Raw genomic sequence first — 22,598 nt, 5'->3', positions numbered from 1 at the left:
GGTTTTGGAGAGTTCCTTCAGGATGTTGAAGAGCTCTTTGCTGTTGTGTGCGCTGTTGTCTAGGCGGTCTTTGAAGGAGGTCCTTTTGGCGGCTCTGATGAGGTGGTAGCGTCTGCGGATGGCGTCCTTGTGGGCTGTGAGGTTGTCCAGTGTCTGTTTGCGGTGCCATTTCTTCTCTAGTTTTCGGCAGGTTTGCTGGAGGTCCGCGGTGAACCAGCTGGCTTTCTTCTTGGTGTGTCTGTTGGAGGGTTTCTTGATCAGGGCGAGAGTGTTGGCGCAGTCATCGATCAATCGTCTGAGGTTGTGGGCGGCGGTGTCGGGGTCAGTGGGGACGGCGGGCAGGCTTCGGGCAAGGGTGGCATTCTGCTGGTCTTCGGTGATTTTGCTCCAGTAGCGGCTGGGGATCTGTTGAGTGCGGCGGTGCGTTGTGGGTTTCCGGAAGGTGAAGTGAATGCAGCGGTGGTCAGTCTTGTGGAGTTTGATGGTGTGGCTGAAAGAGACGTGGGAGCCTGCGGAGAAGATGGGGGTCAAGCGTGTGGCCGACAGAGTGGGTGGGTGTTGTGACGAGCTGTCGTAGTCCGAGGTTGGCAAGGTTGTCAATTAAGGTGGTGGAGTTGGTGTTGCTGTTGTTCTCGAGGTGGAAGATCAGGTCCTCGAGGAGGATGTAGTCTGTGGAGGCAAGGACGTGCGTACAGACAAAGTCGGCGATGGAGTCGCTGAACTGTGGCCAGGGTCCGGAGGGTCTATAGACGAGGGTTCCTCTGAGGGTGGTGTTGGGATCAGTGTGAATCTGGAAGTGCAGGTGTTTGGCGGAGTTGAGGGTGTCGTTGGTGCTGGTCGAGACTCTCAGAGTGTTCCTGTGGACAATTGAGATTCCTCCTCCTGTTCCGTTGGTGCGTTCCCTGTGGGTGATCTTGTAGCCGTCCGGGATAGCTATGGCGATGTTGGGTGCCGAGGAGGGGTTCATCCAGGTCTCCATCAGGAAGGCGACGTCTGGGGAGGTGGAGTCGAGTAGGTCTCAGAGTTCGATGGCGTGCTTGCGGGCGGAGCGGGTGTTGAGTAGGATATATCTGAGGTGGTTGCGTCCTTTCTCAGCGGGTGGATTGGCGGGCGGATGCTGGTGAAGCTGCAGTTCCGGCAGGAGAAGGGTCCTTGGGTGCACTTCAGGACGGCCCGGAAGCAGGTGTGCGATCGTCCGATGTTGAGTGCATAGAGGGTGCTGGCATCGGAGTGGTGACGGGCATCGTGGCATTCGCGGGGGCCAGGGGTTCTGGTGCTGGGCACGGTCCAGTCACGGACGGGCGCAGATGGGCTTGCCTTAGGCACGCCGCTGCCATATAAGGGGGAGGTGGGAGGGAAGAGCAGCTGGGAGGCGGGAGTGGGTGACATAACCAATAGGTCTCGCTTTTGTGACCTTGTAAGTAAGTATAAGACTTCACGATTACATTTACTTCGTATTTAGGATACAGTAAATGTAAACGTGAAGTCTTACACTTCAGGTTTTTTTTACTTACAATTGTCCCAAACTTAGGCTGGGTGGAGAAGAGGGAGACTATGTTTAGGCATAACTAAGTACCTAGGAGTCTACAGAACATTCAAAATGATGCTTCACGATCGCTACTCCACCTCCCTGTCTGTACTTCCAGGTCTTTGCAACTCAAAGGCTTTTACTGGCTTCCTATAAATACACTTTAAATGATTGTACCACAAGCAAAAGATCTGATTGGCACGGGCCCCCGCTATCTGAGTAGCAGCGTGCTAGAATAAAGGGGGACCAGTTGGACTGGATCCCTGGTATGGCAGAGGTTGTTGGGCGCGAGAGGGGAGGTGTGGGGGTGACCGAGGGGCACGACATACCCATACTTTATTTTTAGGAGACCAGCTCCCCTACTTAGTCGAGACAGTTAATTACGAGTTGAAATGCTTTAGCTGAAGTGCCATTCGGGAAGGCTCCTGTGCTATGAAACCGAGGGAGAGAAACAGCAACAAATAGAAGGATTTTGAGAGCCTAAGGGTGGGCAGGGGCGGTCACCCCTATATCATCAGGTACTAAAGGCTGCGTGACATCGCAGTTGCTACACTTGGAAGTCAGCGATTTCCCACTCACCTTGAAGCTGCGGGTTGCCTACCTGGCATGTGCACCATCCGGCAGTTGCAGTTCTCCAGCAAGTAGCGGGTTTCACAATCGATGCGGCAGGCGGTGATGCTGCATGTGGTGAAGAACTCCGAGCCGATGGGTGGGGACTTACAGTCTCCCCAGGGAGGCGGAAGGTACATCAGCTGTCATCATAAAAGGGTTAAGGAAACGGGCAGAAGCATGACAGGAAAGAAGGATAAAAATAGCGAAACAATTCGAGAGAGAAACCTCGAATTTCTCTTCCTTTCACTGTTTCTACCCTTTCCTTGTCTCATGTTGCTGACTGACGGATACAGCAAAGCATCTCAATTGAGACTCCAGTTTACAGGCCCGTCTTTGCAGAATGAACCATTTGTAACCAACATATTTTAAAATCTTCCAAAGGGAGAGAGACAGAGCGACAGAGATATTAAAAATTCTAGGTGCAATCCAACATACTCCTCACCACACCCGACTAAAAACACCTGGAGCCAACTGTTTACCAGATAATAGATTTATTAGAGGGGTGTAGCACCCCAACACCAGCCCCCTCTGTCCCCCAAGCTATGCCAGTGGTTACATGTGCCTATCACCCACGGACTCATGTGTGAATGCCTGCTGGCTACTGCTACACCTGGTGTGTAGATGGTATGGCATAGGGCTCGAGTCAGAGTACCACGCGGGTGGACGACGTCCCCCCACTTAATTTACCGGGAGCTCGATAACTGGAGCAAATGGAGCCACACATTCACTCCCTGGCCTCTCTGGGGCGAGATCGGAGACCATTCATGGCTTCTCTGATGCCATCGCATCTAAGGGGTGAGCGAGGGGAGGCAATGAGTCTGATGGTGCAAGCCACCTTTCCTGACGTCACTGTCGTAACCACAGCGTCCCCGCACTTCTTTTTTTAGGACTTGTGCCCTGGTATGGCATTACATGAAGGGAGGTCGTGCATTACAGATACATTTGCACAAGAATGTTGGGGCACAGGGAGGAGGGTGCCTGCCTCTTGTGTTTAAGATCAGGTATGATTAGAACGCAGTATAAAAATACAGATTAAGATGCCTTCAATAGACTTTATGAGAATATCTCTAGTTACAGAGGAGTTCCTTGGACGCACTGAGTTTTGAGGTTGAGGGTCCTGGAACGTCTGACAATAGAGCGTGTCTCTAATGAGAAATCAAGTTACAGGGAATTTTCAGAAGTTTACCTCACCTCACATGCCCGTTTATTAGAGAAAGTGGACCTCAATGCCTTTTACGTGCTACTTAAAAAACTTTTTTTTAACATGAACTATATTAATTTTATGCATGGTTTCTACATCTCACGAAAAAAGGTGACACAAGATTGTATGTATGTAAATGGTACTTCTGTAGTGCAAACCTAGTCCAAAAGCAGCAAAGCACTGTATATGGTGAAAGGCAAGGATAAATTCCATTGTCACCTTGATCCATGTTTGGAGAATGCTCTTTCGACTTCGAAATTTCTGCTTAAAAATTGTCATCAGATAATTTGTTTGTATAGTTTAGTAGCGAAAACAAAGAATATGTCTCAATGAATAAAATACTTTGCAAAATTAAAACGCAGGAATAGTATCTTGCTGTCCCACTGTCCTGGATCAAAGTGGATACGCCCACGCTTCCAGCTGTCCTCACGTGGTATCTCTCGCTCACCCAGACTGAATGGCACTGATGTTTTGTAAAGCACCACACACGGTCTCAGGCCCGCTTCAGAGCGTATGGTGGCATATTTTTCCAGTGGGTCTGATATATATGGACCAATCTACCCACACTTCTGCCAGATCTGTTTTAGTATCCAAGCCGTAGAGCCGCGAAGGAAGATAAATCAGACACCGGAGTATGGACTCCAGCCAGAGAGTATTTTCAGAATGGAAGGAGACTTATTGTGTTCGCACGTGAACGGAGCATGCACCCTCCCAGTCTGAGTAAAGAAAGGGTAGGATGGAGCGGCTCCAAGGAGTCTTCTTGGAGAACTGATTGGTGCAGAATAAAGAAAACAAATCGGTGATCAACTCCAATCCAGAGCGCTGCATTTTTAAAATGTTTATATCGAGAGAGAAAACAAGTCAAAGAGACAACGAAAAAGAGGAATAAGATGAGGAAATTAAGGATGATAAAGAGACCGACAACGAGACGCGCTCTGTGGTGGGGGAGGGGGAGGGGCATGCGCTGGTCTGGAGAGCAAGCGAGAGGACGGAGTTGTGTGCGCGCCCTAAAAGAGACCTAAAAAAGCACGCGAGTGGTGCGTGCGCGCGCAGCGGTAAAAGTGAAAGCAGGCTGCCGAGTGGTGTGCGATGTGCGCGCACCATGATGAGAGAGGAAAGCCAGATGGCGCCTCTGCTCGTCATTGTGCGCGTAACCACATACTCTATGCCAGGCAAAAAGCTGTGGTCGGCTTTTTAAAGCCCACACACTAAATGTCTCGCCAGAGCAGCGCATGAGCTGGCTCAGGCGAGACCTAACCATGCAGTAGGGACTGAGTGTCTCCTCCCCATCCCCTGTGGGGGCTCGTGATGTCACCCACCCCCCTCCCCTGACCTCTGTCCTTTGCTGAGCCTGCCATCTGATGTGTGGCCGCACAATGAGTGCGGATTGATTCATGTGAGGAGGAGCTGCATCGCTGGAGCACAGGTGTGAAGAACAATTATTACCCCTCACCTCTCTGTAGGAGCCGGGCAGACAGTGCCCTACATCTGACCCTTCCCCTACCCAGCTCCACATGAAGGGCATGGGGGTTGTTCCGAGCAGCCTCATTGGAGCCTGAGGGAGGTGGGCTGTTTCATGCCCTCACCTTCCCGTAGGGAACTGCCTTCATGCTGCCCTGATCCCTGCCCTGCGAGGCTCTATGCACTTGCACGGGGGCCTGAAGGGTTATCTTTCCCTGCAAGCCCACTGACATTGAGACACCCTGGAGGAAAAGGGGAGGTGGGAGAAGTTGACGAGTGTTGGGGCAAAGAAAGGGTAGAGAAAACACTGAAGGGGAAGAGAGAGACAGGCAGAGGGGGTGAGCTACGGAATCGATGCGGATAAGATGGGGAAGAGACAGAGCTATGGAAAGACTAAGAGTGGCACAGAAAGGCAGGAAGACTGAACATTAGAAGGAGAAAGCGCTGTGTGAGGAGATAGTATAGCTGTGGTACAGGAGGGAGGAGAGAAAATTACAGAAGTGAGATAAAGAGAGATCGAAAGATTAGAGACAGTGAAAGAGAAGGATGAGAAGTGGGGAGATAAAAGATGTATGGGAGGCAGAGAATGCTGTGCGTGTGTGCGTATAAAGAGGGAGAGTGAGAGATCAGAGAAAGAGGAGGGAGGCCACGTGCCTCCCTGGCAGCGCTTATTGGGGGTATGCGAGTGTTGTGCATTCCTTTTCTGTGATGCAAGCGCTGCAGCTGAGTGTAGACATGATATGCCTACCTGCTAATCTGTAGTGCGTGTTTGTAGAGGATGGCAGAGTGCTTTCATACAGCGCTTCACTTTGCATTTTGCTAAGCACTGTCTGGACAAGTGTCACTTTTACCCAATTTAAAATGACTCAATATTCGTACCTTAGGAGGATCGAGTTTATTTTTGCTTTGTTAGAACACTTGACCTGCCCGTCACAGCAGATGTGACAGCAGATGCAACTCCGTGAGTCCTCTTGCTGGAGGGTATTGCTGGTAACAACAGCCACCATACCTATGGCACCTTTGATGGGTTCTTCACGAGGGCTCTACACTCACTGTTGCTTATGTCCTATAGCTCAGCAAAGTGACCCAAGCTAAGTATGCTCTTGCCCATACATTGGGGTGCGCTGGGGCATTGATAACATGCTCAGTACATTCAGTGAGTACTGACAGATTTAAGGAGGTGCCACTTTAAAGAGGTTTGCAATAGGACAGCAACAGCACTTCTAAACACATTGGTAATGCTTCAACGAGACAATTCCTGAACTTCTAATATGGTTCCTAGAAATGTTTCTCCCGCAGTAAGGGATATTCAAGCTTCCGTCCTCACCTCCCTATGGCTGGGCACCTCCTCACTCTCCTCCCTATGGCTGGGCACCTCCTCACTCTCCTCCCTATGGCTGGGCACCTCCCCACTCTCCTCCCTATGGCTGGGCACCTCCCCACTCTCCTCCCTATGGCAGGGCACCTCCCCACTCTCCTCCCTATGGCAGGGCACCTCCCCACTCTCCTCCCTATGGCAGGGCACCTCCTCACTCTCCTCCCTATGGCAGGGCACCTCCCCACTCTCCTCCCTATGGCAGGGCACCTCCTCACTCTCCTCCCTATGGCTGGGCACCTCCCCACTCTCCTCCCTATGGCTGGGCACCTCCTCACTCTCCTCCCTATGGCTGGGCACCTCCCCACTCTCCTCCCTATGGCTGGGCACCTCCCCACTCTCCTCCCTATGGCAGGGCACCTCCTCACTCTCCTCCCTATGGCTGGGCACCTCCTCACTCTCCTCCCTATGGCTGGGCACCTCCTCACTCACTCTCCTCCCTATGGCTGGGCACCTCCTCACTCTCCTCCCTATGGCTGGGCACCTCCCCACTCTCCTCCCTATGGCAGGGCACCTCCTCACTCTCCTCCCTATGGCAGGGCACCTCCTCCCAATGGCAGGCCACCTCCTCCCGATGGCTGGGCACCTCCTCGCTCTCCTCCCTATGGGTGGGCACCTCCTCGCTCTCCTCCCTATGGGTGGGCACCTCCTCGCTCTCCTCCCTATGGCTGAGCACTTCCTCACTCTCCCCCTATGGCAGGGCACCTCCCCACCTCCTCCCGATGGCTGGGCACCTCCTCGCTCTCCTACCTATGGGTGGGCACCTCCTCGCTCTCCTCCCTATGGCTGGGCACCTCCTCACTCTCCTCCCTATGGCTGGGCACCTCCTCACTCTCCTCCCTATGGCTGGGCACCTCCCCACCTCCTCCCGATGGCTGGGCACCTCCTCGCTCTCCTACCTATGGGTGGGCACCTCCTCGCTCTCCTCCCTATGGCTGAGCACTTCCTCACTCTCCCCCTATGGCTGGGCACCTCCTCACTGTCCTCCCTATGGCTGGGCACCTCCTCTCTATGGGTGGGCACCTCCTCACTCTCCTCCCTATGGCTGGGCACTTCCTCACTCTCCTCCCTATGGGTGGGCACCTCCTCACTCTCCTCCCTATGGCAGGGCACCTCCTCACTCTCCCCCCTATTGCTGGGAACCAACTTCACTCTCCCCCCCCCCATGACTGGGCAGCACCTCCTCACTCTCCCCCTATTGCTGGGAACCAACCTCACTCTCCCCCCCCCCCATGACTGGGCAGCACCTCCTCACTCTCCCCCCTATGGCTGGGCACCTTCTCACTCTCCTCCCTATGGCTGGGCACCTCCTCACTCTACAGCCTGCCAGAGCAAAAATACAGCTACTGATGTTTTAAGGAATCTACATTGTGCACAATTGCAAAGGCCCACACCTCCCAAGACCCTCCTGATAAAATGATCTCTTCCTCTCTTTTTCTAGCACCTTTGACTTGTTATAATAACCTCTCCCTCCCCATGTCTGACTCGAACAGCATCTCTCTTCTTATCCATTTCTCACCACTTGCTAGATTTCTGCCTCTCCTTTTCTTCTCAACCATCACTTGCTCTAGCATTTCTCACTATCTGCTACCATCGTTCTGTACCGTGCTCTCTACTTTTTTGTCTACCTCCCTCTCATGCTTCACCTCACCTCACCTCCCTCTATTAACCTCACCTCTCTCTACCTCTTCCTTCTCTTTATACTTTACATTTTGCTAGTTCCTCTTTTTCTACATATCTGTTTGTGCCTTATTTCGTTCCACCTCACCAGTCACTAAAATCCTGATAAAAATATGCTACTCTCTCGGACTACCCCGACACCTTTTTATTACTCTCTACCTCTCTTTCAATGCCTCACCTATTTTTCTCTTCCTTTGCTCTTCTACCTCAACCCTTTTCTTTCCTTCTCACTCCTCTGGTATCTAGACTTTATGGGCCAGATGTAGGTAGGACTCAGTTACCGATTTTTAATTCCCGAATTTTACCGATTCGGTAATTAAGAATCGGTAAATATGAAGGGTGGACATGTAGGTCCATCCAGATGTTTTTTTTACCGAATCGGTAAAAATCTGTATTTACCGATTCGGTAAATACCGACCGGTAATGACCATTCATTCCTATGGGCTTTGAAGCCCATAGGAAAGAATGGGCATTACCGATTCGGTATTTACAGAATCGGTAAATACCGAATTCCACACGGGTGCAGGGGGTGTCACTTTGACACCCTCTAGCACCCCCAAAACATGTTCGGGTGCCATGTGGCAGGCATACCTGCCCTAAGGGCAGGTCTGCCTGTCATATGGCACAGGTGTGCATGCACACCGGAATCGGTATTTTACCATCAAATAGAATTGATGGTAAAATACCGATTCTGTAAGGCTTGTGGGACTCTGAAGAGTCCCACCTACATCTCATAATTACCGAATCGGTAAATATACCGATTCGGTATTTTACAGATTCTGTAAATTTACCGATCCGTAAATTTACCGAATCTGTAAAATATGTGGCCCTACATACCAATTCTGATTTACCGGTCGGTAACGGCCGAAAATACCGATTTTCGGCCGTTACCGACCGACCTACATCGGGCCCTTTGTACCTATTCCTAATCTCTATTTCAGCCCTTTCTACCACATTTCTGTCCACCACAACTCTCTGTTCCAATTGTCCTCTCTGAATCCCACGTGTCTCTACCTTTCTATCCCCCACTCTGTGGCATATGTACAAGCCCCTTACACCACTGGAACATCACTTTTTTGTGACGTTTCTGTGGCAATAGGGGCTTTTCCTTATTTACAACTCAAAAGAAACAATTGATGGACGGAATGCTGGACAATGCAAACATTCACCCCCAGTCACAAGGATCTGGGTTAAATCCATCAATCTTCTGCTCACCACACCACCCCAGTTTGGACCCAGCCATATGCAAATCAGTCTTGACCCTGTTCCTTGTGGGAACAATCTAGCCCGAACTGCCAAGCCAGGTCCTCCCTGGAACTCAAACAAGCATCCTGGGATCGGTTTCAGGGTATCACTTTCATCAGCCAGGCTAGCTTGAATCCAGTGGTGTAGTGAGCAATGGACCCACGTCTGGCCATACCCTTCCCACTTAGGGCGACATATGCAAAAGAAACAATTATACTTTATTTCACTCAATATAACAATTTTATTGTTATTGCATAAAACTCTGAAATGTTTTTCTGTACAATTTTCTCATTTGTTCGTATGTATTATATTTTTAATGAATTATTGTTGTAATCAGTACTTTTATGAATTTTATGAAATTCGAATAAAGGTCTTTTGAACTTGAACAGTGAAAATCCTCAGAGTACTGCTTTGATTTTCACTACTGCAGAAGAGAGCCAGTGGTAAAGAGAGATTTATTGAAAATATATAATATAATATATATATATCATATATATTATATATATAATATATATATTATATATTATAATATTATATTTTTTATATTTATATAGTATTAATTATATATATTATATAAATATTATATACATATATATTACATATTATATATATGTACATTATATATTATTATATATATATTTGTTATATATTTAATATTATCTAATCATATGTTATATATATATATATGTTATGTTATGTATATATCTATACATATCACATAATATATGCTAGAATAGTTATTATAACATAACATATATAATATATTGTATATTATATTATAATATGTTACATATGTTACATATTATAGATATTTATCAATCAAAGCCACAATCTGGAGCACAATGTGCATATGTTATTATAGAACGCCTGCCATTGTGCATATGTTTTAATATTATGCACTGGTCGACTAACCATTCAAGGTGTCACCCTTACCGTGTCTTGTATGGAATGGGAGGAACTGATTAGACACTGATTTATATTTAAATGTTGTTTTACATGACAAAAATATTTAGACCCAACTGCAAAAAGAAATGGTTTTATCACTGCTCGTCGAAGCTTTATTTTTGGTACTCTTTGGCTGGAGACGCTGGGCAGCACCGGCTTTCAGCTGTTTTTCTGTGCCCCATTTCTGATGGGTTAACATCTAATTTTGTGTTGTTTGGCATGGGGAGGGCTTAAATTAACTGAAAATGTATGAAAAAATCACAACTCTTTTGAACAAGTGCCCCAAAAGTTGTCCTGTCTGGGGCCCCAGAAACCCTGAAGATTGCACTGCAAATATGAGATCTGTGTGGGGGTTATGCCTCCGAGCTCTGCCCTCACTCTTTATCATCCAGCCAGCAAAGTGGGGTTTCTGTAGGGAAGTTGAGGGATAATGAAAGATTTCCTTCCTACCTCCTGCTTTCCAGGCCTACATTTGCCAGACGAGGGCGATAACAGCACCTGGATGCTACAGTGTCCACTACCAGCAGGGTCGAACAAAAGGTAGCAGCAGAAGGACAAGCAAAAAGATAACCAGTCCGCAGGTCGACAGGGGACCCTGCTTCAACAAACTGGACATATGGAGTTGAAGAGGTGGTCCTCTCCTGCCTATGAGGAAGGAACCCTGGCCTCATCCAAGAGCTTAAGTGCCCCCCTCCAGTTCCCGAGGCCCTGCAGAAGGCAGGCCACAACTCTCACATCCAAAACCACTCAGGCCCACCTAACACTTTGTTTTCTGTAACTCCGCCAAGCCAGGAGTACCACAAGGCACCAAATCCAGACGACAATCAAATTCACCTTTCAATCCCACTCGTGTCCCAGAGGACTGACCAGTGCAGGCTGACCTAAACCCTTCAGTCTTGTCTTTGGGATAGATTTCAAATATAATCAATCAAATACATAGTTGGCTGAGACAGGGTGTCTCACTCTGTTATACGTGGCACTGAGACTGCAAGTATGTATTCAGCTTTCAATGATTCACTGTTTCTAGTCTTGACCAATGTTATAGCCCCAAGTATGAGCTTCAAATGCTTCATTTACGACACATATTTACAAATCTGAGCCCCCTGATATTAATCCAGCAGTGTTTATTGAAACGCTGCGATCTGCAAATGTGGGCCACTATTTTTGAGGTGCCTGATCGATTTTTTTATCCATATCCGACCCTGGAGTGAGGGGATATTCTAATGAGCTGGTGTTGGGTCAGACGTGCTCTACGTGGCTTTGTAATGATGGGCCTGCCCGCCATGTTCATTTTGTCTGGCGTTCCAAGGGGCAGATTTATGTTTCCTGGCGCATCCCTGCAAATCAGCAGGGATGTGCCAGGAAATATGCGTGACGCAAGTTTACCCTTGCGCCACCACAGATGCGCCGCATTGTAAATGCGGCGCATGATGGCTGAAGGATAAACAGATGTTTGTCACATCTGCAGGCGTAAGGTTGGCGCAGTGCTGGAGTTTTGTCGCGGGTGCGACTCAGCTCCAGCACTATGCCAACCTGGCCTATCCTCAACATAGTGCGTCATTCCTTACGCCTGCTTCAAGCAGGTGCATGGTTTTGACAAAGCGGAGTCAGAAAAGTGACTGAGTGAAATCTTGTAGATTTCACTCAGGCACTTTTCTGAGGCGTTGCTGCGCTGGAATGCCCACCGCGCGCCGGAACGCCCACATGAAACCTGACGCAGGTTTCATGTGGCGCAGGGCTTTACAACGTGACGCATCTCCCTAGATACGTCATGTTGTAAATAGGGCGCAACGTGGCACATGGTTTACGCCGCCGCTGCGTCACAAAAGTGACGCAACGGCAGCACAAATATGGCGCACGGGGCTCGTAAATCTGCCCCCAAGTGTTTATCCTTCGGCGGACTCAACAATGAGCAAAACCGCTGATGTTCTTCTGTGAGGTAACTGGCTGTGGTGGCAGGGAATTATGGTTCAGGGGCATAGGCTGTTTTAACGGCACTCATGGTACAGAAACTACCAGCTGGCTTCCCCCTGGAAAATTATTGATGGATTGGCCCCCCATAACTGAGGCCTAACCTTGTGTGTGCAATAGGTGGGTTTAACCAGGATCACAGGTATCTATGCAGATGACGTGCATGGCAAGATGGCGGGTCTTCCTGCAGGCTATCATTTGTCAATGGATGTGACACCTTGTCTGTTCCCACGGTCATGACCCGCCCCTGTCGAGCTGTAATTAAATGGCGGGTGGCAGGTTATTCTTCGTCCTTTGCATTGGTGGAATAGTTTTTGTCTAATTACAGTTAATAATTTCCCGCTCCACCCTATTTCCACTGTTAGTGGCTGTCCTCTTGCAACAGGAGCTCTCAGGCTGCGTCAGTTGTGACTAGTGTAACCTGTTATTCCTGCTAGAGGCAGTCCACAAACACCGAGACGAAGAAGATACGCTGCCACATGAGTGGAGGAAGGTTTGAACTTTTAAATAAAGCTGGACTTTGGTTGGTCCAGGTGCTCGTCTGAGTGATTGATGGCTCTAAGAGCGTGAGCTCGCGCCTCGAGTTTCCCCAAGAGCTAACTGTTGTCACTTCTCCTCAGCACACTTGACTATCATTCTTGTGCACAAAGGAAGTCACACGAGTTTTGTCCCGAGATCTTGTTGCAGGGATTCTGCTCAGGAATAGAAATATGCTAGGGACCATAGAACATTTGTACATAGGGAATGAGTCACTATACCACGTCAGTACCATGAGCCCGAGTCTTACTAACTATAGTGTCTCACTTGCCCCCCTACTCATAACCAGAGAAACAAGTGAATTGACACCCCAGAACGCAACACTCCCGACCCTCACAGGGATCGGGGTGACCGGATACTCACTTTTTCTCACACACTAGTACACATCCACAATAAGATATGAAAGAGACACGAAGGAAGTTTGAAATGTTTATTTAAACTATTGTTCTCTAGAATGCAGTATGCGTGCCACAATACGAAAACAACTGTCAACATGTTATGAAAAGCCCTGTCATATTATAAGACAGAATAGCCTAACACCCCTCCCCTTCTACAGAAGCAAACTGATTATACAGCGAAGATCTCTGGGTTTAGCAACGGACCACGTACCTTAGCATACACAGACGGACGTTTTTAAATCTCAGATACAGCTGTGATCTTCTTTCAGGAAAAATCTGTTATCTCTGTGTGTTATATCGCTCTGCCTACCTATATGACAAGGTTCACATGTTCAGAAACAACAGCTGCATTTCTGTGTTGTGTCTAGGTGTGAGTGCCTGACCAGAACAAAATAATAAGGGACAATGTTGTTTGACCTTCTTTGCTGTTCAGACTAAATCCCAGGAAAGAACAGAACGAGAAAATAACTTCAGGTTCTTTGTGAAAATGTAATGTGGCACAGAAGCAAGGTGTTTATATAGTAATGTGTCCAAAGCTAATGCGGCCTGGGTCATGCACAGTTAGACTAACGTAGGGAAAACTAGAATAGGCCCTGGAAAGAACAGATGACAATCTGGGTCTGGGATGAAGGGTAAGCCTGGTGGACTGTTTGACAGAGACTAAAACCATAGCCTGCCCAAGAGGTACTTAGCTGGAACGAGGGAGGTAAAGACTTTTTACTTGAGGCTGTGACTCCAGTGGCAACCAATAGAATGCAGTTAATAGATTTGATTTTTGTGCAAGAAATAACAATTTTATTACAGTAGTAGTTTCAAAATGTGTTACATCTCCTCATGAGTGCTGGTTGGACGTATGCTTGTGACACAGCTGGAAACCCAGGGACATATTTTCAAGCCCCTTGTGCCACCGGAGGGTCACTTATTTTGACACTCCGGTGGCGAAGTGTGCTTGTCCATATTTACAAGGCCACGCAAAGTCACCCTGCTTGGCTTTTCCTGGCCTTGCAAATATGGCCCCCTTTCATGCATTACTCTGTGTGAAAGGGGCATTCCATTGGTGTCGCTGTGGGCGTTCCCATGAAACACCAATGGATTCTGTTGCATTCCCAGATTCACAAGGTTTCATAAATCTGTGAATGCGTCAGATTCTAACGCCTCCTCGGGGGAGGCGTAAAAGTGGTGCAACAAGGAAAAAGACCTTTATTTCTTCTTGCTTTTTCCTTTTTTATGTGTGCTGCTTTCTGGTCAAGGCCAGTGTGCCCTGTAAGGACGAGGAGAGTGTTGGAGGGAGCAAAGTCCATTGCGGGACCCTGCCTAGAGGATTCCCTGAGCTAGGTGTGAGGAAATGACTGTGCGCTGATCAGGTGGTTGACCGTGTGAGGGATTGAACCAGCACCACCACCACCCTGTGTGTCATGAGAGGGCTGCTGCAAACTGAGCCATGGGTTGAGTGCTTAATTTGTAAAGTACCATACTAATCCTCTATACCAGGAGGGGCTGCCACTACCAACAATGCCAGGACGTTCAGGCCATTGCCTGGGAGAAGATTGAGGTAAAGACCAATGGGTCCAACCTGCACACAGAGGCCTGCCCCTGGGTGACACGTCGAAGACCTTGAAGGGCAGTGTGGAAGACCTCTCACCCTCACTGGACTTTGGCCTCTGTCCTGATCTCCCGGGTGTGGGTAAGATTGGCTTACCACATCTTCACAGGTTGGGAGCATCCTCGATGACTAGAACAAGTTGACAGCGCAGTTCGGGAGAACCTGCACCTACCTGGTGCTGCCATGTGTACTGTGAGCAGCCCGACTTCTCTGCACAGGATCAGTACTTGTGAGCGCCCACGGTCAGGGCACTCACTGCAACACTGAATGCTTTGTACTGCAAGAGCGTTTAATGCTTGAATTGGGCCTATTGGGCCCTGGGAGATTTGTTGCTGACTCTGCTGAGGCACCATAGACACTTTTGGCTAATTCCTAAAGAGTTCAAATGGAACTCTTGACTATGGCCTACCAGTGAGCATTCCCTGGATGCGGCCACCTGTGAACGGGGAATAACCCCTATTACGTTACAAGTAAGAGGGTGGAACAGGGATTGTCTAACCAACGCTAGAGCCTGGACCTCAGGGGAGCTGTGCTATTGCTTACGAATGCCGTTATTCCTTAACTGCAGACAGTGCCCTTCCCTGATCCATAATGTGGTACTGCAAACTGCCAGCCAAAGGGTTTGCACTGCAGAGGTTTGGGCCTACTCATCCCAAGGACAAAATACACATGAAAACTAATATGTCCTGGGTGTCGGGCTATAGGAGTTCCACATCCCTGTCTGCTGGGCCCCCAGACAACAAACACCAGACACCACTGACAACAGTCACCAGAACAACAACCAAGGACAAGACCCAGACGACAGACATCACTCCCGAAGACAACTCTACATTCTACAAATGCTTCTCAAGTTATGTACCCTTATATTTTTGTACACACGCTCCTTAGCCGGGATGCTTTCAAGCCTATCCGATGCCCAAAAAAGTCCATGATTTTGTAAACTCTTCTACATTCTTGCGACGCATGCGCAGAGACCTCTCACACCTCACCTATATAGAACCAAATGCTAGTACTCCAAATGCATTACACAGCACACTCCTACAAAACACCTGGAATGAGCACATGATAAAGTATAGGTACACAAACTACAAATTGGTCATGCTATGTCTGTTTGCTGATACCTCACACCATAGACGAAGAGAGACTTTATTTAGCACAGGAGATGGCCCTTGAAAAAGCCAAATGCCTTGTCCATTTGTACTTTTGTAGGGTCAAGGCAAAAATCCAACTCAATAGAGTGGAACCCCGTAGGACACTAGTAAACATCACCCGGTATGAGACCAATCCCACTGCACTATATCTTTTCATCAAGCCAAGTGATATCCAGTCCGAGGTAGACACGATGCACAGGAGGGTTACCATAGGAGAGGAGAATGTTTGGCCCCGGGGATTTGCAGAGAAGAGGTTCCTGGAGGTAGCAAGACCACTGCACCAGAGCACAAACACATGTGCTCCCACCTGCATCTACAGTCCCAGGGCAACCCTTAACACCATTGGGGCCACCTTCACTAATGACCAATGGGTCCCCGACATGGAATTCTAATGCAGGGCTGCTCACATCAATCATGCAGGAAGGGGAATGAGTCCCATGGGAGGGAGTCCAACGTCAGCAAAGAAACCCCGTGCCAAGAAATTTGGGATAGCGAGATCGATAGGTAGATGTGTTTGAGGTGATGGGGCAACCCTAATTGAACGGAAACTTACTCTGTACTCTTTATATTTCAGAGGCAATGGAACCATACCGTTGGATAGAAATGAGAACTGCAGGACAATAGTGCATATCCCAGACCGACAATGAGTCACCTCTATGTTGATGGATCCGTACGGGCAATATGGGAATCTTGACTACACCCAGCTCCTCCCTGGATGGTGTGGCCTCTGCACCCTCGTGACCATACACACCCCTATCCTGGTTACCCCTGGAGAAGATCTGTCTGAGTTGTCTCAACATCCATTACAGAAGAAAACAACTCTGTTGCATCAGGCTCAAGGGAGCAGAACTGGAGAGTATTTTGGCTATGCTCAGTACAAGTATGTTCCAGAAGAATTCAGATTGGTCACAGATGCTCAAGTGAACTCCGGATGATCAATACCCTTTTTAGGTCAAGCTAGGCAGCGCATGAGCTGTCTCTTCAAGACCTGCTGTAATGACTCAGTGGGCTTCCAGTGAGATAATGTTTTGACTATTGGCTGTGTGCATTTTCACTCGTAAATTCGGCATTCTGATTTATTAAAGGCATTCATTTGTCATGCCTCTTTTAGTGTTACTCCTCCTCGAGAGCAGCGAGTAATTACAATTTCACTACACAAGTTAGGTTTATAGCTCTGTTTTGGAACTTCTTTTTTTGTTCTTTCGTTTAAGAACGCATTGAAACGATACTTTGTGTTGGCTTACATTGAAACAATAGTTTTTTTTGTTATTTTGTTTGAGAACTCATGTGTTGGCTCAAAAAGCATTTATGCCATCTTCATATTCTCACTATTCTTTGGGAATGCAAAATAAAAATAAGAAACTTTGCGAAAGTATTTCAACATTCGTTTTTAGGTCTCGCCTATTATATCCAGCAGGGATAAATAGGCGAGATTATAGTAAGCGGAAAAGAAAAATCTACCTAGCCTGCGGATCACGCACAGTTCATGTGAGCTATGCGCGTGCACAGAGCCAGCCACATCACACACCACCATTTGTCTGTGCCTCTGCATCAGACTTCAAAGGCTGCCGCTCCCCCGCCCCCCCGCAAGCACATCGCACACCACCATTTGTCTGAGCCTTGGCATCAGACTTCAAAGGAATGCACTCCCGCTCCCCCGCCCCCCCTTCGCCACAGCAATGCCGAGAACTTAGTTTTTTTTGCATCCATTTCGCGGCGAAGCCGTGTTTTGCTCGGCGTTCTCTGCATCTTTCTCGGTTTTTTTTCTGGCCGAAAGTGAAAGCCTACCGTGCTTGTTTACAGTAGCCTTGCTCCTCAAATGCTGTTGCTGTGTTGCCATCTCTCTAGGGACACTCAGCTTGAAAACACTCGACTTCCTAGCTGCAATGCTACATCCACTATGCTTTGCATCCAGACACGTTGATCCCTCGCAGACTGTGGTGACTCTGCCCCTCCTGATTCTGAAACTGACCATCGCAGTCACAACGCAGTCTCTTTACTCTGTCTTATGATGCCTGCCCTGCCACCATTTACTTCACTCTCACACACCCTCACACCCTCTCACCCTCACACACCCTCACACACCCTCACTCACCCTCACACCCTTACCCACCCTCACACACCCTCACACACCCTCACTCACCCTCACACCCTTACCCACCCTCACACACCCTCACCCACCATCACACACCCTCACTAACCCTCACACCCTCACCCCCACAACCCTCTCACCCTCACTCACCCTCACCCCCTCACACCCCCACACACCCTCACCCTCACACCCCCTTACCCTCACCCTCACACCCTCTCACCCTCACACACCTCCTCACCCTCACACCCCCTCATCCTCACGCTCACACACCCTCACCGTCACACACCCTCACCCTCACACACCCTCACCCTCACTCACCCTCTCACCCTCACTCACCCTCTCACCCTTACACCCCCTCACCCTCACATCCCCTAACCCTCACATCCCCTCACCCTCCTTCACACCCTCACCCTCACACCCCCTCACCCTCACACCCCCTCACCCTCTCACCCACCCTCACCCATCCTCTCACCCTCACACACCCTTTGGCCCTCACACACCCTCTCACCCTCACCCTCACACACCCTCTCACCCACCCTCACACACCCCCTCACAAACCCCCTCACACCCCCTCACTCTCACACCCCCTCACCCTCACACCCCCTCACCCTGACACCCCCTCCCCTCACACCCTCACTCACCCTCACACACCCTCTCACCCTCACACAGCATCTCACCCTCACACCCCTTGCCCCACACCCCCTCACCCTCACACCCTCACACACCTTCTCACCCTCACACACCCTCTCACCCTCACACCCTCTCATCCTCTCACACCCTCTCATACCCCCTCACCCTCTCACACCCCCTCACCCTCACACCGCCTCACCCTCACCCCCTCACCCTCACCCCCCCTCACCCTCACACCCCCTCACATCCTCACCCTCACACACCCCCTCACACACCCTATCACACCCTCACCCTCACCCTAACACCCCCTCAACCCTGTCACCCTCACCCTTCCTCACCCTCACGTCCTCACATCCTCACCCTCACACCCCCTCACCCTCACAACCCCACACCGTCACCCTCACAAACCCACACCCTCCCCCTCACACACCCTAACACCCCCTCAAATCCTCACCCTCACACACCCTATCACACCCTCACCCTCACCCTAACACCCCCTCAACCCTGTCACCCTCACCCTTCCTCACCCTCAAGTCCTCACATCCTCACCCTCAAACCCCCTCACCCTCACACACCCTCATCCTCACACCACCTCACCCTCCCTCACCCTCACACCCCCTCACACCCTCACACACCCTCACCCTCACAACCCCACACCGTCACCCTCACAACCCCACACCCTCCCCCTCACACACCCTCACACCCCCTCACCCTCACACCCCTCACACACACACACCCTCACCCCCTCACACCCCCTCACACCCCCTCACCCTCACTCCCCCTCACCCTCACACCCTCACACACCCTCACCCTCTCACCCCCTCACACACCCTCACCCTCACCCTCACACACCCTCACACACCCTCACTCACCCGCACACACCCTCACTCACCCTCAATTGCCCTCACCCTCTCACCCTCACGCACCCTCACTCACCCTCATACCCCCTCACCCTCACACCCCCTCACCCCCTCACCATCACACACCCTCACCCCTCTCACCCTCACACACCCTCACTCACCCTCACACCCTCACACACCCTCACACCCTCACACACCCTCACCCTCACACCCCCTCCCTCACACCTTCATCCTCACACACCCTCACCCTCACACACCCTCACTCACACACTCTCACCCTCACACCCCCTCACCCTCACACCCTCTCACCCTCACACCCCCTCACCCTCACACACCCTCACCCTCACACCTCCTCACCATCACTCACCTTCACACACACTCACACACCCTCACCAGCCCTTATAAAACATAGCATAGCATAACAAAACAAAGCATAGGATAGCAACACAAAACATAGCATTACAAAATAAAACATAGCATAGCAAAACACAACATAGCATAGCATAACAAAACACAACAAAATATAGCATAGCATAACAAAACATAGCATAACAAAACAAAGCATAGCATAACATAACAAAGCATAGCATAGTAGAACAAAACATAGCATAGCATAACAAAACACAACAAAACATAGCAGAACAAAACATAGCATAACATAACAAAACATAGCATAACATAACATAAAACAAAGCATAGCATAACAAAACATAGCATAACAAAACATAGCAAAACAACAAAACATAGCATAGCATAACAAAACACAACAAAACATAGCATAGTATAACAAAACACAGCATAGCATAGCATAATAAAACAAAGTTTAGCATAGCATAACAAAACATAGCATAACAAAGCATAGCATAGCATAACAAAACATAGCATAACAAAACATAGCATAGCAAAACAAAGCATAGCATAATAAAACACAACAAAACATAGTGTAGCATAACAAAACATAGCATAGCATAACAAAGCATAGCTTAGCAAAACACAACAAAACATAGCATAGCATAACAAAACACAACAAAACATAGCATAGCATGACAAAACAAAGCATACGATAGCAAAACTAAACATAGCATATCATGACAAAACAAAGCATAGGATAGCAAAACAAAACATAGCATAGCATAACAAAACATAGCAAAACATAACAAAACATAGCATAACAAAACACAACACATAGCATAACAAAACCTAGCAAAACACAACAAAACATAGCATAGCTTAACAAAACACAACAAAACATAGCATAGCAAAACAAAACATATAATAGCATAGCAAAACATAGCATACCAAACACAACAAAACGTAGCATAGCATAGCAAAACAAAACATAGCATAGCAAAACAAAGATTAGCATAATAAAACACAACAAAACATAGCATAACAAAACATAGCATAGCATAACAAAGCATAGCATAGCAAAACATAGCATAGCATAACAAAACATAGCATAGCATAAAATAACAAATCAAAGCATAGGATAGCAAAACATAGCACAGCATAACAAAACAAAACATAGGATAGCAAAACAAAACATAGCATAGCATACAGCATCACTCCGCACCACCACAGCATCACTCAGGGGCACCACAACTTCACTATGTGCTACCACAGCATCACTGAACGCCACAGCATCACTCGTTCGCCATCACAACATCACTCAGCGCCACCACAGCATCAATCTGTGCAACCATTCAACAACACCTGGTTCAAATATGTTCTCTCAATGTTTCGAGCTTTATTACAAATGTAACAAAAAGATGTTAATATTTCACTTCTGTTCTTGGATTTTCGTCGCAATAAAATACAATGAACATAATCTTCACAAAAGTTATTTACAAAACTTTAAGCTATTGCCATTATAAATTACAATAACGTTTATTTAAGTATTAATTATTAAAAAAATGAAAAGCCATTGTTATTTGTAATATCAATACATGTAAGTCACGTAAATACAACACATATTGCATTACAAATGCTATAGGTGTCACATTTGCGAAAGTTATAACTATTGGCATTGTAAATGACAAAGCTATTAATTTCGCTATTTTCAAAAACAAAACATAAATAAAAAATGTGTCATTTACAATACCAATAGCTCAAACTTTCCTAATGCAAGACCTATTGCATTGCAAATGCTTGTTATATTTATTGTAATGTGCTGTTTCTGTCCGCGAAAGTGTTTTAACTTTTGTTTGTTTTCCCGTAATGTTTTGTTTCCCTCTGCAAAACGCGATTTTGCACTAAGGTTTCATTTAAGTTACAAATCGGGTCAGTAGTTACAAAGATAACAATCTGCAAGGCACCTGCGCTTTATCTTTAAACATGTTAAGATAAAGCGTGGGTGCAACGATTGCTGAAAAATTAAGGAAATAGGAAAAAATAGCTTAACATCTTTAAAGGTAAAGTGGGGGTGCCGCAATATTAACAGTAAACAAATAGACAAAAAATGGCAGCTGCACGCTTTTTAAAAATATTTGTTTTTGCTATAATTGCGGCACACACGCTTTACGCTTGACCATGTTAAACTGAAGCGTGGGTGCTGCAATTGATGCATAAGTAAAGAAATAGGAAAACATATATTTCTATTTCTTTACTTTAGAAACAATCGCTGCACCCGCGTTTTAGCTTAAAATGTTTAATGTAAAGCACGGGTGCCGCAAATATTTTTTGTCTTTTTAATTACTGAGTTCTAACTAAAATGAAACCAAAGTGCAAAAACTTGTTTTTTAATGAAAACTGCTGTGTAAAGCACTCACGGTTTACATTAATGTTTAAAGATAAATCAGTTGAGCTGTTTTCCATTCTCACTTCTGTTTCCCTGCCATCTGAAGGGCCCGTATGGGAAGCTGTTCATCTCAAAATTACAGATCCCCATATAAGACATCTCCTGAAATGCATGGGGTGCTGCAAAATGTATTTGACACACACCAGAATGAATGTAACATGTGTTAAAACAAATATGAAACATGTCAGAATGAATATACTATCTAGCAGACAATTGAAATAACACACATTCTGAACTGGATAAAATATATACTGAGATGTATACTAACTATGTTGAAAGGAATATGGTGTTGCTGAAAATAATACAACGAAAACTGCAGTGAATATAACCCTTATTGAAATGACATAGACTGGTGCTGAAAGAAATATGACCCACATTGAAACGAATATGGCAAATATTATATTAAATATGACACTCTTTAAAATGACTGTGACACTCATGAAATGAATGTCAGACATACATCAATGAATACAAGCCATGTTCAAATGAATATGACATGTCCAAATGAATAT

The sequence above is a fragment of the Lissotriton helveticus genome, chromosome 3_1 (genome assembly GCF_964261635.1).
Source record: "Lissotriton helveticus chromosome 3_1, aLisHel1.1, whole genome shotgun sequence".
Classification (NCBI taxonomy): Eukaryota; Metazoa; Chordata; class Amphibia; order Caudata; family Salamandridae; genus Lissotriton; species Lissotriton helveticus.
Note: the sequence above shows the minus strand (reverse complement) of the source record.